This window comes from Tiliqua scincoides, chromosome 5, assembly GCF_035046505.1.
Source record: "Tiliqua scincoides isolate rTilSci1 chromosome 5, rTilSci1.hap2, whole genome shotgun sequence".
In the NCBI taxonomy this organism is placed as follows: Eukaryota; Metazoa; Chordata; class Lepidosauria; order Squamata; family Scincidae; genus Tiliqua; species Tiliqua scincoides.
The window spans coordinates 98,933,760-98,949,911 of NC_089825.1; the positions used below are offsets into that span (position 1 = coordinate 98,933,760).

The 16,152-nt window shown below is 44.1% G+C and overlaps 1 pseudogene; it reads left to right on the forward strand.

Annotated features, from left to right (window-relative positions):
• Positions 1–6,401: 6,401 nt before the first annotated feature.
• LOC136652547 (vomeronasal type-2 receptor 26-like) lies at positions 6,402–11,111 on the forward strand (annotated as a pseudogene).
• Positions 11,112–16,152: the final 5,041 nt, after the last annotated feature.

Genomic DNA, 16,152 nt, shown 5'->3' on the forward strand with positions numbered 1-16,152 from the left:
TCAGGGGGATGGAACCACTAGTGGCCGACGTTTTGGAAACCTTTTAGACTCTCCGTATTTATGAATAATAGCATCAAGTTATATGGGATTTAAATGTTCTATATGGGAATAGTAATTGCATGCAGAACATAAATGGAACAAACCATGTTGAATTATCTGCATTCTATCACACATTGGGCCATTTAACCCCCCAAAAGAAAACACAACTGCCTTATGCAACAAAAAGTGAATTTGCTGAACTCAAAACTCACCAATAACACTGATAGTTCCAAGAACCAATGATGTGTTATTGTGACACAGCAGGCAACCAAAAAGGTGCACAAATGCAGAGATGGACAAAACCAGTGCAGCTTGACTTCAGTCAAGTTATGAGTCTCCACCCCCTTTAACTTGACTCGAAAAGGAGCCCAAACAAGTGGACTTTCCGAGTTGCCTAGAGCATTCTGGGGACTCTAAAAGACTCAAGTCCTGACTTTTTAGGTAAAAAAGGCAACTGCAGCTCTGTGGACAAAAATGGAGCTGCTGCCAGGGTCTGTGTGTGTATGTTGGAGTTCTCATTTGCTACTCCCCTGGTATCCCCATCCCATCTGTAAACAAGGTGGGAGGGGGTGGAACAAAGTGTGTGAGAGTGGGGACAGAAGCGGTGAGAGGCAGGAGGGCCACATGCAGCAGCTGGCAGGTTTACCAGTACGACCCACTCCTTTGCAGCTTGACTCAGAAGTAGTTCCACTGTGGCCAGTCATTCACTGAGTCTGCTGAAACCATGCCATTTCTTCTGGATGACTATCAACCACCACTACCCTTGGCCAACTTGGGCCAACTACCCTTCCCATACTTGTTAGGGGAAAAACCATCCAATGATTACCAGTTCCTTCAGAGATGGACAAGAAAGCCTGCTCCCACCTCCCCCGCTTCTCAGTGCAAAACCAAAACATTAACCCTTCCCTGTCTCCTGGCTGGAATTTCCCTGCAGACTCAAGGCAGACTCAATTCTGCATGCGTGGGGACTCATTTTCAAGTCAGTGGCCTGGACTCAAGTACAGTGCCAGAGTAAATCATACCTGATGTTTCAATGATGCCAAGCTGGTCACTTTTAGTATGCTGACGTTCTGCAGTGTGTGGATCTCATTCATTCCCACCTACTTAAGCACCAAAGGGAAATACATGGTCGCTGTACCTGGGGCATTGGCCCCGTTTAGGCAGATCTGCTACTGCTAGGAGTTGAAAGTAGGTCTTGAAAATCATGCAAAACAATGTGGAAAAAAATGGGCTCAGTTGCAATTGGAAAATTTCATGCACATCAGTTACAATTGCAATGTAAAGAAATGATTATAACAGTGACCTATCCTTATTCTGCCTTACCCCTCGAGTTAGAAAGGATTAACATGTACTAAAACACACAGATAGACCACAGATTCAATAATAATTATGCAATCACTATAATAATAATAATAATAAACTATGCAATCACAGCAACCCACATCTAGAACGTCCTTGTAATTGACCCTTCCTCTCTGCCCCAGTCATAAAGCAGAGGGCAACACCCAAAAACATCTGTCCAAGAGTTCAAGTTTGAAGTGAAGTGAGTGAACTTTGTCATAACCAAGCATGGACCTTGCTAGAGGCTTCTATCAGTGCTTTGACTGCTGTCATGGCAGCCTAAGAAATTCGACAATGTGGTACTGTAAATGTCATGCATGCCTGGGTTTTACAGAGTCTTAGTTTATAGATTTGGAAAAGTCAACTACCTAAAACACTGTAGGATTGTGGAGCTCAACGTCTTAGCTGAATCCACCAATACAAAACCTGAGAAGGCACCAAAGTCCAGTTGCATGGATTCACTCATTAGTCTTTGAATGTACTTCTGCAAACTTCCATCCAGCATTTTTCTGTCTTCCATAATCCGTATTAAAAAAAAAAAATCCACAGAATGCTCACAGAAGGCTAAACTCCAGATCTGTGGACAAAAATGAAGCTGCTGCCAGGGTGTGTGTATATGTTGGAATTCTCATTTAATACTCCACTGATGTCCCCATCATATCTGTAAACAAGGTGGGAGGAGTGGAGCAAACTGTGAGTGCGCAGACAGAAGTGGCACGAGGGAGGAGGGTCACATGCAGCAGCGGGCAGGCTTACCAGTATGACCCACTCCTTTGCAGCTCTACTCATAAGTATTTTCATTATGACCAGACATTCAATGAGCCTGCTGAAACCATGCCATGACTCCTGGATGGCTATGAATTACCACCACCACCACCACCCATGTTGCTTTCTTCCCCCTTTTCCAGGGGAAAAACCTTCTTCCAATTATCACTGGTTCCTTTAGAGATGGACAAGAGAGCTCACCTGCCTCCCCCCAGTTCCTTCTCAATGCAAAACCAAGACATTCAGTCTTCCTTGCCTCTGGCTGGAAGGGCCCTGCTGCTTACCTGGTCTGAATGATGGCCCCACAATGCCTTTCATGCCTCAAAAAAAGTAAGCAAGCACACCCAGACAGAGACACTTGATTCTGCCCGCGTGGGGACTCGTTTCCGAGTCAGTGGCCTCAGACGCGAGTCAGTGCCAGAGTAAATAATATATACCACTAAAGTCATAGCATGGGGTGGCTGCTTTGCCTTCTTTTTTCATTTTTTTAATAAGTAAAAGAGCAGTTGGAGGACCTGGCAATTGGAGCAGAACTTTGAGGATGTGGCCACCGTTCTTTAGAACTTTGCTGTGGCTTACTCCTGATCTCACTACTATACAATATTCCAGTGGTTGCAAACTTTTTACAGGCCCTAGAGGCTGCTGTCTGATTTATAAACACTAAGGTGTGTGGCTATAATGGTGGTTGGGCAGCAGTACCCCCCCCCCAATTTGCAGTTTGTTTAACCCTTAATGAACAATCTGCCCTGTTAGTTTTGCAACCGAACAAAAATGGGGTCATGTCCCACTGGTGGGTTTCAGACTCACAGTTTGGGAACTGCTGCACGATTTGAAACAGAACGATGTTTGCCTTGACAAACCATTTGGTGCTTCTTTCTGTTTAAATTTTCACATAGGGGCATGATGGGAAGTGTAACCATATGTCCTAAAGTCCTAAAGCCCCCACCCCACCCTCCACCATTATTCTGCTTTGTTAAATGTTGCCCCACTGCTATTGAAAAAACACCATGTTTTATGTGTACACCATGTATAATATGATTTGGCCCACCTGTGTAACATTCCCTTAACAGTTTTATTTACCATAGAGTAGCTGATCTGTAATGTGGGGTGAAATCTGAACTCGAATCACAGCAAAGGCAACACACATCTCACATCTCACCATGATCTAAGTACAGACTGCGCTCCGTAAAATTGCATACCGTTTGATCTTCATAAACATGTATGTTTTTCATTTCACAAAGACAATCAGGGAGATGTTTAGGTACTCTGTAATTATCCAGAATACTGTCATTTCCTTCCTTGTGCAGTTGGTAAGAAATACATCCATATTTCAAAAGGAGTTGGATATATCCTGAACTGTATCAGTGCCCCATGGTGGAACAGATATCACCAAGCATCTCTTCTTTGGATAAATACTTTTAGGAGGAATCTCTGTGGGCACATATGCTGCTTCCATGTGGCTCCAGAGTGAGGCTCTAGCGAGGTGCCTGCCATAGATATATCATTGTAGCTGGAACTGTAGTTCAGGATGCAGACATTCAGATGCAACTGGGTTAGACATGCATTTGCAGCCCTGTGGTTGTTTTTGCTCTTCTTGCTGCTGCTTCTCCCTTCTCTTGTCTGTTGGGAGGATGTGCCCAGTAAATGTGAATTTGAAGAAAGCTATGGGGATACTAGGCTAGGTGATGCTGTCATTGGTGGGGTCTTATCTCTTATACGTCCTGTACACACTGCAATCAATTTTCAGAGACTACCAGCAATGGAGGGAGTCAATTTCACGTAAGTTATTTCTTGTTTGGTACCCATCATGCTTTTTGAAATATGAAGACTAGGGATCAAACAACTGCATTGGGGTGATATTTCAACAGGTGCAGCTTGTTGGGAAGAACAGTTTGGGGATGGGGCTGTGCCATGGCCAGGAAGGAAGCGGAGAGCATTGAAAGCAGCTCTGTTTATATCCTACCCCTTTCCTGGCCACAGACTACCTACATATGTCCACTTGGACTTGCACCAGCAAAATCATAGGCACAGTAGGTGCATTGTAGCAGCTAAGACTTGCTTCAGGACAAAGGAAGAAATGTTCCCTTACCTAATCATTTTTGTTCTGCTCAGATGAACAACTCCATTCCTGCACCCCTCTTTCTTACACCTATTTAGTTTTGTTTCCTTTTCTAATTGTACTTGGAATGAGCTTTTCACTGTAGAAGTGTATATCCAATAGCAGGGGAGTCATTGTCCCCTAAAATCGAGTGCTGTGTGATTCAGCACTAAAAACGACATTGTTCTTGACACTGATTGGCCAGAATGCACTGCTCACAATGACAACAGCTGTCAGTCATGCCCAGGATGAACAACACTGTAGTAAAACCCTCAAGGAAATGCTATTGCAGATGGAATTACTGTACACGTACATGTGATGCACATGAGATACAAGGGAGGGCACCAAGATGCAGGTCTCCTGTTGTCTTATTTATTATTATTATTTATTATTTATTGGACTTGTAATCCGCCTTTGTCCCCAAAGGGCACCCAAGGCGGGTGTGTCTTGTGTGCTCCCTGAGGCATCTGGTAGGGCACTGTGAGATACAGGAAGCTGGACTTGATGGGTCTATGGCCTGATCCAGCAGGGCTCTTCGTATGCTCTTATGTTCTTATGATAGACCTTATTTCTGCCTCAATGTCAATCTAATTTCAGAATGCAGTACAAACATTATCAGCATGTCCTGGCCTTCATTTTTGCCATTCATGAGATCAACAGGAATCCCAACCTCTTGCCCAACATGACCTTGGGCTTTAAAATCTATGACAACTTTTTTGAAGGAATGGCCACATATAAGTCCATCCTGGATCTACTTTTCAAACAGCAAAGGAATGAGCCCAATTACAAGTGTGGTAAGAAAGGTGATGTCTTGTCTGTCATTGGGGGATTCACGGTAGAGTATGTCATCCAAATGGCCAACATTCTTAGTCACTACAAGTTTCCACAGGTATGTACATTCAGATGCATGAATGGGTGGCATAAAACCGCTCTTCACTTCGTATATTATTTGGGACTTTATCAGTGAATCCCCTTTTTTTAGCTTGAAAAGAATTGCAAAGGGGCAATGCACTGCAATAAGTAAATTGTTTTTTTCAAAAGAAGTGACCATTTGAGGAGGTTCTTGAGATCTCAGTTGTATAGGAGGACATAAAATGACTGACCAGCAACCCAGGTGTGGGCAGAGAGACCTTCAGCTCAAAATAATAATAATAATAATAATAATAATAATAATAATAATAATAATAATAATAGTGTTTATATGCCGCCTTTCTTGGTCATCAGATTTCTCCTCAGACTTTAATTCAAGGCAGTTTGCATAGTAAGGTTTTCTAAACCCCCGTCAGAATTTTTATAAAAGGATAGCCTCATTACTAAGAAAGCCTCATTAAAAGAAAACCTCATTACAGTTGAATTCCTTCCCAGTCTGGCCTCCCTCTGGCTGCTTCGCCTCCCATGCAACTTGATAGCAACTCCTCTCTGCCACTGATGGTCAACTCGTTATCAGCATGTCGACAGCTCTCAGATACATCTGGTTGTTTCAAACTGGTGTCCTCAGATCTTCAGGCACACATGGCAGCAGCTCTACCACTGAGCCAGACCTCCTGCACAAAATATGTCTTTCAATATATAAAACTCAGTTTTGTTTCCCAAGAAAATGTGTCATAAATACAGCCCATTATATAAACTGTTCTTCAGCTTAAGCACACCAATCTTGTTGCACTGATTTCAACACTGCTTAGTCATGTCTCATATTCTGGGGATACAAACCAGATATAAAAGGTGATTTTATTCTTTTAAAAAAATGGAAACTTGAAGCTCAGTCAAAACAATAGCTTGGTCTGAATCAAATACATTACCCATTTCAGGACATTAAGTGATGGCTTGTGGACATGGTGAAAGCAAATGTAACAAATTCAGAGCACAACCCTATTGCATGTCTACAAGTCTCCCTATGTTCAATGGGGCTTACTCCCAGGAAAGCATGTTTAGTGTTGCAGACTTGCTATAAATTCTAGGCGGGAATGTCCAAAGACACATTGTTCAGTATGCTTAAAGTATCATCGATAAGCAAAAGTCTGGACTGTAATAAACACTTTGGTATGGAAAACAGTGGTTAATTTTCAAACCTGTTGTGAGCCATGTTTCCCCTTGCTAGATTACCTATGGAACATATGAGATACCAGTCACAAGAAATAATTTTCCTTTTATATACTGGATGGCAATAAGGGAAGGTACTCTGCACACCGGAATCGTCCAGCTACTGCTGCATTTCCAATGGACTTGGATTGGTCTCATTGTTTCAGAGGATGACAGTGGAGAAGGCTTTCTGCAGAGACTGACCCCATTGCTGGCCCGGAACAGCATTTGTGTTGCCTTCTTAGAAAGGACTGTCATTTTCAAGGATCTTAATTTCGACGCCAATAAAAATACAGTCAAGCACAATATATTAAGTATACACTCCAAACTTTTGTCCATGACAGCCAATGTTGTTGTTGTTAACGGGGACAATCAGACTCTGTTGCCATTGGTAGTCGTTTTACATACTGCTGAATTTCACCGTAGAGCTGTTATAGGGAAAGTTTGGATCACACCACCTCAGTGGGATTTCACCAGCGAAATTGAGGACTGCTGTGCAAAAACATTCCATGGGACTTTGTGTTTCACAACCTCCACAAGGCCCGTGCCAGGATTCCAGGACTTCCTTCAGACTCTAAAGCCTGATAAGTCACTCACACGTTTTCTCTGCCTTTTCTACAAATTTGCATTCGGGTGTTGCAGTGATGTGAAAATTAAAACTTGTAAACACTGTAGGGGAAAGGAGAAACTGGAGAGCCTGCCTCAGTCTCTGTTTGAAATGGAGATGAGTGATCAGAGCTACCGCATTTACAATGCTCTCTATGCTGTAGCTCATGCTTTAAATGCCATATATATGCCCAGACCAAAAACAATGCTGAACAGAGATGCATCCAAACTGTTGAACATTGAACCGTGGCAGGTATATTCCTCACTGTATTGATATGGTTATGTATGATACTGCCACTAGGAAGAAACTTGCTACTGAGCAGAATGAAAAGTTCTTCTAAATGAAATTGCTGTGGATGGAATGGGTGGTGCAGGTGAAATCATGTCCCTGGGCACTTGGGGTGGACACACTGCGGAAGCTAAGCAGATCTGGATCTTGCAGAACTTTGAAGACAGACAAACTGAGTATCCCAGATGCAATGCTTTAAGTTGCAAAATGAAAGAAAGGTGGAATATAAATATTTATTTAATTGTGCAAACCAGCCACTTGCATTGTTAACACAAAGCTCCCTGGAAACCTTTGAGTAGGGGAACAAATTATATACTTCAATAAGGCTCAACCAATTCAGCTTTCTATCACCAATGCAGCTGCAGTGTAGCCCCTAGGCCTCTGTGACTACCCCCAAACTGCAGGATTTAGTGCATGCCCTGTTGGCATAGCTGCATCAGTGCTAGAAAGTTGGATAGGATTGGGCCCATAGATATGGAAATGTTGGATATGATGGTGAGCTGAGAGGAGAGGAAGATGAGGAAGATCTGCCAAGCCTATTCTGTTTTTAATGAATGAATAAAATGTTCTTGTAATTTGTACATCTCAGGTTTACAGGTAACTTTTTTTTGACCAGAGGTTTGATACAATACAAGTTTATAATAAGAATGTATGAACTGTTTTCTATTTTCCATTTTTGGCCAATCTAGATGCACACTTTTCTGAAAAATGTCCACTTTAACAATGGTGCTGTCCATGAAGTCTGGTTTGCCCAGGAGGAATTGTCATCTGGACTTGATGTTGTTAATTGGGTCACTTTCCCCAATAAATCCTTCCTTAAGATTCAAGTTGGAAAGATGTCTCCAAGTCAAGAGTTTACCATCCACGATGATGCCATTGTGTGGAATAGCAGATTTAAGCAGGTTGGGCTAAAATCCTTCAGCAAGGTGACCGCCTCATTTGCCTGGGAACATGATTTTACCCACACCACCCAAGCATTCCTGAACAACTGAACATACCTGGAGTCATGCACTGCATACAGTGGTGGAGGCATGACTGAGAGACCTTTGAGATGTAAGGGTACTTATTTTTCACTTGCCTCTGCATAGGCTGCTGACAGCTTATGGGTCTTCTCATGCCTATGCCAGCTATATAATTGGTATAAGCCCAAAGAGACCCAGACAGTGGAGCAGGTTGAAAAATAGGGAATACGATCCGAAATGCATGACTGCCATCAGAACAACCCCTTCCTTCCCTGACACACCCCGGCTCCTCCCCTGAAGTGTCCCATTATCTTCTTCACTGCCCATGGCCCACCCCTGCCGATATTGTTCAGGTCTTGTAGGAATGCTGCAAATACACCATTAGTATACATGCATAATATTAAATATCTTAATCCACTTTAATCTATACCATGGGTGCCCAAACCCCAGCTCTGGGGCCACATGTGGCCCTCGAGGCCTCTCAGTGCAGCCCTCAGGGAACCCCCAGTCTCCAATGAGCCTCTGGCCCTCTGGAGATTTGTTGGAGCCCGCACTGGCCCGATGCAACTGCTCTCAGTGTGAGGGCGACTGTTTGACCTCTCTCATGAGCTGTGGGATGAGGGCTCCCTCTACCGCTTGCTGTTTCACATCTGTGATGCAGTAGTGGCAGCAAAGGAAAGGCCAGCCTTGCTTTGTGCAAGACCTTTTATAGGCCTTGAGCTATTGCAAGACCTTGATTCATTCATATAAGTTCATCTTTAATATATTCATTTATGTAAACTTATGTAAACATGTCAGATCTATAGCATTTCCCAACATGCATACCGCGGTAGCATCAAGTCTAATATATTTAAAATGAAGTGAAGTGAATGGAGACACGCCTGAAATTGGTTCGTGAACAACCTAATTGATCCTGAAACACAGTTAGCTGCCATGCACACCCGCAACACCATCCACACCTCCCAACTGCCATTTTCAACTGCCCTCTGGAGTCCTTCTGGGATCCGGGAAGGCGGCACAAGGTCAGCCCTCCCGAGGCCTTCTTAAAAGCCCTTCAAACTGTCACTTCTGGTTTTCTGACAAAAACGGGAAGTAATGTATAAAAGCACTTGAAGGCCGCTGGAACGCCAGAGGAGGCTACACGATGGTAAGGGGTAGCAAACACTGGGAAGGCAGCATTCTGTGGTCCTGGCCTCGGGCGGCACAGGGGCCAGGAATGTCAGTGCTACTGAGCCAATTCCCTGATGAAAAAAAGCATGCTAGGTTTTCTGCTAGCAGAAGGGCACATTGGGAATAAAATCTAATAATGATGTATTTCCTGTTTCATTTGGCTCTGCCCTGAGCTGTTTTGAGCCTCAGTAGGAAAAAGAAATCTCTCTACCAAAATGGGAGTATAGAACTCTCCCTGAAATCAACAGAACAGAGTCTTCAACAGGTCACTCGCAGCAGGGGAGTAATCTGTTGCTGGTCAGGTGAGCTCCTACTCTCGATAAGCTGAAGTGCACTGAAAGGGAAGGATGGTCATGGTGGTGGGCATTAAATATTCGCTTCAGTGTTTCTCCCCATTCTTTGTTCTTAGAATCTGCCTCGTTCAACCTGTGTTGAGAGCTGCCATGTTGGACACAGCAAGACGGTTCAAGAGGGGGAAGCAATCTGTTGCTATGATTGTACTCCGTGTCCCGATGACATGATGTCTAACCAGACAGGTAAATGGAAATGCACAGATTTTCCAGGATATATTTGCAAATACTAGTCCACCCTAAAACCATAACATATGGCTTTGTATTGGCCTGCTCTTCTCCAAACACTTAAGTTTATGATGCACTGATTCTTAAAGGTAACACTGATTAAAACTGCAACAAGGGAGGCACCTTGAAGGACTTCAGAGGCAGTCCATCATACAGTTAAGTGCACTTAATCCCGCTGGTGCCTATCCCTTGCTGCATTTGGTCAATCCCCTCATACTAAACACTGGAGAGCTAACAAGGAAAAGGAGGAATTTTTGTCCAACATTTGCTTTCAACCTCCCATCATTCTTATGACTTAATAGTTCTACTGACACTCTTTGTCCTTTTCAGATGCAGTACATTGCTTCATATGCCCAGCAGATCAGTACCCAAACAAGAACCAAGATCAATGTATCCCCAAACGCATGGCCTTCTTAACCTACAATGAGCCCTTAGGAATCAGTTTGGTTTCCTTCACTTTTTCCTTTTCAATAATGACAGTTTTGGTGATATGGATCTTTTTAAGGAACTGGAACACTCCCATTGTCAAAGCCAACAATCAAAACCTCACCTGCATTCTTCTCACCTCCATCCTGCTATGTTATCTTTCATCCCTGCTTTTCATCAGCAAACCTGGAAAGGTCTCCTGCCTTCTCCGACAATCAGCTTTTGGCATCATTTTCTCTGTGGCAATTTCTTCTGTTTTGGCAAAAACCATCACTGTGGTCCTGGCCTTCATGGCCACCCAGCCAGGGAACAGGATGAGGAAATGGTTGGGGGGAAAAGTGGCCCACTCCATTGTCCTTTCCTGTTCCCTCATTCAAGTGGGGATTTGCACTGTATGGCTGTCCACCTCTCCTCCTTTTCCAGATGTTGACATGCACTCCCAGACTGAACACATCATAGTGGAGTGTAATGAAGGGTCGATCATCATGCTCTATTCTGTCCTGGGCTACGTTGGTTTTCTGGCCCTCACCAGCTTCACGGTCGCTTTCTTTGCCTGAAAACTGCCAGATACTTTCAATGAAGCCAAATTCATCACCTTCAGCATGCTGGTCTTCTGCAGTGTGTGGATCACCTTCATTCCTGCTTACCTGAGCACCAAGGGGAAAGACGTGGTGGCCATGGAGGTCTTTGCCATCTTGGCCTCCAACACTGGCCTCCTGATTTGCATTTTTCTCCCTAAATGCTATGTTATTGTTCTAAAACCAGCTCTCAACTCCAAGCAGCTGCTAACAGAGAAAAGAAGTTATTAAAACAGGCAGGAGGTCTGGTCTAGAGGGCAGAGCCTCCATTTGCCTGAAGATAACATCCACAGGTCGCCAGTTCGAGGCCACCGGCACTGTGCAACCTTGAAGCAGTTGACAAGCTGAGCCGAGTTATCTGCTCTGAGCGTGGGAGGATGGAGGCCAGAATGTGAAACCAGATCAGAAAAAAACATCTGAAATGTTATGATTCTTGAAAGGTAGAACCTTCTTTCAATTGTAAAAATCCCTACGGGGATTTAAATAGCCTGCCTATGTAAACCGCCTTGAATAAAGTCTGAGGAGAAATCTGAAGACCAAGAAAGGCGATACATAAATTCCTGTATTATTATTATTATTATTATTATTATTATTATTATTATTATTATTATTATTATTATTATTATTATTATTATCAGGCATTTTTTCTAATGGAATGTGGGGGAACGGAGTTTTGGCTCCTTTTTGCAGGGGCCCCTCCCCTTCGGAGTCATTCCAGGAGGGGGGGCAGCATAACAGAGGCATTCGCTGGGTGGGTGCTGGGGGGTGCAGGGAGGGCGGGCGCCTGGCCCCTGCCTGACTGCACAATGACACCCTCCTGCCCCCATCTCCTTTCTCTCGCCTGAGCCCAGCCTGCCTCCCCTCCCCCCGCGCTCTGCTTCCCCGCGCAGCTTCCAAGCTGGTGGAGGGCGCGGGGGTCACGCGCCTACGCTAAGGAAGAGGACGGACAGCCAGCCAGCCAGCCAGGGAGACAGACTGCGGCACCCATGGAATGCCCAGGTACTGGCTTGGCAGAGGAGGAGGGGAAGGAACCTGGCTGGTGCAGCCCCTCTGCCAATCTGCAGCAGGAGCCTAAGCGTGTCTACTCAGAAGTAAGTCTCATTGTGCTCAATGGGGCTTGCTCCTGGGAAAGGGTGCATAGCCTTGCAGCCTGAGAGCCCAAGCCTATGCATGTCTACTCAGAAGTAAGTTCCATTGTGTTCAATGGGGCTTACTCCCAGGAAAGTGTCACAGCCTTGCAGCCTGAGTAGACAGGCAGAGGAAGGGCTCTGAGGCTGCAGTCCTCTCCACACCTTCCTGGGAGTGAGCACCACTGCCTCTAATGGAACTGACTTCTGAGGAGACAGGCAGAGGAGGGGCTCTGAGGCTGCAGTCCTCTCCACACTTTCCTGAGAGGAAGTCCCATTGACTCTAATGGGACTGACTTCTGGGGAGACAGCCATAGGCTTTGGCTCTGAGGCTGCAGTCCTGTCCACACTTTACAGGGAGGAAGCCCAACTGCCTCTAATGGGACTGACTGCTGAGTAGACAGGCACAGGATTGGGCCCTGTGGCTGCCATCCTATGCACAGTAAACCCCATTCACTATAATAGAACTTACGTCTGAGTAGACAGGCACAGGATTGGACTCTAAGGCTTCCATCCTATCCACAGTAAGCCCCATTCACTAAAGTGGACTTCTGAGTAGACATGCATAGGATTGGGCTCTTAGGCTGCAATCCTAGGCACTTTCCTGGGAGTATGCTCCATTGACTAGAACGAGACTTACTTCAGAGTAGACATACCTAGGATTGGGCTCTTAATCCTGGCAGAGATATATATCTGCACCCGTTTTCACATGCTAAGGGCAGGTGAAAAGGGATTCTACGTGTGTACAATGTGCTGTCCAGCCTTGCCAGAGATCCTCCTCATCCTTCCCCCACAAACATGCCCTCCGCCAGCCAGTGTTTGCAGCTCCTCTCCAGCAATGCACAGCAGCTGCTCAGGGCAGCAGAGAACATACAATTGCATGCTAAGTGCCTTCCCAAAGACACAGAGTATTCTGATACCTGAATTAAACCATATTTAATGGCTTGTTTGCAAACGTAGCTGTTTCTATGTGCACCTAAGGAACCCTCTCGTGTAGGAATTCCTTTTTTGTTCTTACTCCCACAGTTGCTTAGAGTAATTTTACTACATGGAACTCATGTAAGCCATTTTCGGAATCCATTCACTGCTTCCTCTCCTCGAAGTAGTGCCGCACTACATACTACACGCTACAAGTGCACCTGTACAGTATATTTCCCCATGTGTAGAAAAAGTAGCTAGGGGGAAGGGGATGTGGAGATTGACAGCCCAATCCTATGCATGTCTACTCAGAAGTAAGTTCATCTTTAGGGGGGAAGCACATAAAAAATATTTTATTTCTGCAATAAAAAAATGGTTTAAAAATAAATAAATAAATACAAGATTAACAAGTTGTGAGTTCCTGCACTTTTTTTTTTTTACAAAAAAGCACTGACTATTATTATTATTATTATTATTATTATTATTAGATGACAGTTGTTTTGCATGTTTTTCTCTATCTATGTTTCCATACAGCAAGAATGTATGCACAGCGTATCACATTTTTAACTGAGTCCAGATTCTTTTGTACGGAAGGTACATGGTGGGCTGCGAAATCATTTAAGAAGCAATAGCTGCATCTCCTTGGTAGCTATCCAAGGATAATGTTAATAACGGAGGATAAAGACACAATACAGAAGTCAAAATGTTGAAACAAGGAAATTGAAACTTCATATAAAGGCATTATACTAAGGCAGCACAAGGTCACCTTGGAGGAATCTTCCTCCAAGAAGTCCTTCTTTCACATGAAGAACACTTTTTCTGAGTAGAGGAAGGGAATCTTTGTAGTCCAAACTATTGGAAATTTTCTATATTTCTTCCAGTCATGGATATTTCTGGTCATGATCCAATAATCCAATTTCTTCTCAGCATTATAAAGTGCTGCTTCTCAGTACATTTACCACAGTACACTTATAGTACACTTATCACCGGCCCTTTTCTTTCCATGTTCATCATCTAGATCTCAGTCACACAGTCATAATGAGCTCTAGGTTGATGCATTAGACCAGAATAAGCACACAACTCTGCTGCACTGGTGGGTCATTGGGTCGGAAAGAGAGAAATTGCAATATGCCTTCTGTGGTATCAGGAAGGGGTGTGGAAGGTGCATACTGCATCGGCTGACACCCTCAAGGGAATGGAACCACCAGTGGCTGACATTTTGGAAACCTTTTAGACTCTTCGTATTTATGAATAATAGCATCATGTTATATGGGATATGAATGTTATATATGGGAATAGTAATTGCATGCAGAACATAAATGAAACAAACCATGTTGAATTATCTGTATTCTATCACACATTGGGCCATTTAACCCCCCAAAAGAAAACATAGCTGCCTTATGCAACAAAAAAGCGAATTTGCTGAACTCAAAACTCACCAATAACACTGATTGTTCCAAGAAACAATGATGTTTTTATTGTGACCCAGCGGGCAACCAATAAGGTGCACAAATGCAGATATGGGCAAAACCAGTGCAGCTTGACTTGAGTCAAGTTATGAGTCTCCACCCCCTTTAACTTGACTCGAAAAGGAGCCCAAACCAGCAGACTTTCCGAGTTGCCTAGAGCATTCTGGGGACTCTAAAAGACTCAAGTCCAGAGTTTTTAGGTAAAGAAGGCAACTGCATCTCTGTGGACAAAAATGGAGCTGCTGCCAGGGTGTGTGTTTATGTGTATGTTGGAGTTCTCATTTAATACTCCCCTGATGTCCCCATCATATCTGTAAACAAGGTGGGAGGGGGTGGAACAAACTGTGAGTGCGCAGACAGAAGTGGCACGAGGGAGGAGAGTCACATGCAGCAGTGGGCAGGCTTACCAGTATGACCCACTCCTTCGAAGCTCTACTCATAATTAGTTTCATTGTGACCAGTCATTCAATGAGCCTGCTGAAACCATGCCATGACTCCTGGATGGCTATGAATTAACACCATCACCCCCCGCTGCCTTCTTCCCTCAACTCGTCCAGGGAAAAAACCTTCCAATTATCACTGGTTCCTTTAGAGATGGACAAAAGAGCCCACCTGCCTCCCCCCTCCTCCTTCTCAATGCAAAACCAAAACATTAAGTCTTCCCTGTCTCCCAGCTGGAAATGCCCTGCTGCTTGCCTGGTCTGAATGATGGCCCCACAATGTCTTTCACACCTCAAAAAAATTAAGCAAGCACATCCAGACAGAGACAGACTTGATTCTGCCTGCGTGAGGACTCATTTCCAAGTCAGGGGCCTCAGACCCGAGTCAGTGCCAGAGTAAATAATATATAACACTGAATTCATAGAATGGGATGGCTGCTTTGCCTTCTTTTTTATTTTTTTTGTCAGTCAAATAGCAGTTGGAGGGCCTGGCAAATGGAGCAAAAATTGGTTCTTCAGGGCTTTGCTTTGGTTCTACTCCTGATCTCACCACTATACAATATTCCAGTGGTTTGCAAACTTTTTAGAGGCCCTAGAAGCTGCAGCCTGATTTATAAATGCCAAGGATTGTGGCTATACTGGTGATTGGGCAGGAGTGCTCTCCCCCCTCCCAATTAGCAGCTTGTTGTACCCTTGATGCACAGTCTGCCCTGTCAGTTTCACAACCAAACAAAAATGAGGTCAAGTCCCACTGGTGGGTTTCAGACTCCCAGTTTGGGAACTGCTGCACGATTTTAAACAGAACGATGTTTGCATTGACAAACCATGTGGTGCTTCTTTCTGTTTAAATTTTCACAAAGGAGTATGATTGGAAATGTAACCATATGTCCTAAAGTCCTAAACCCCTCTACCATCCAACATTGTTTTGTTACATTAAATACTATCCCGAATGTTTTTTTAAAAAATTCTTACAGACCATTTTTCATATGTAGTATAATAAAATTTGGCCCATCTGCCTAGCACTCCTTTATCAGATTTATTTAATATATAGCAACTAATCTATGGAAAGAGGTGAAATCTAAATGGGGATCACAACGAAGGCAACCAACATTTCACCATGATCCCACTTCAGACTCCTTTCCACAAAATTGCATACCATTTGTGTAGCATTTTGATGCTACTTGAGGAGCAGCCTGAGATGCTGCGTTGGTGTGGCAGAAAAGCCATGGCAAGAATTAGACAACAGACACAGGTTTCAGAGAGGTTG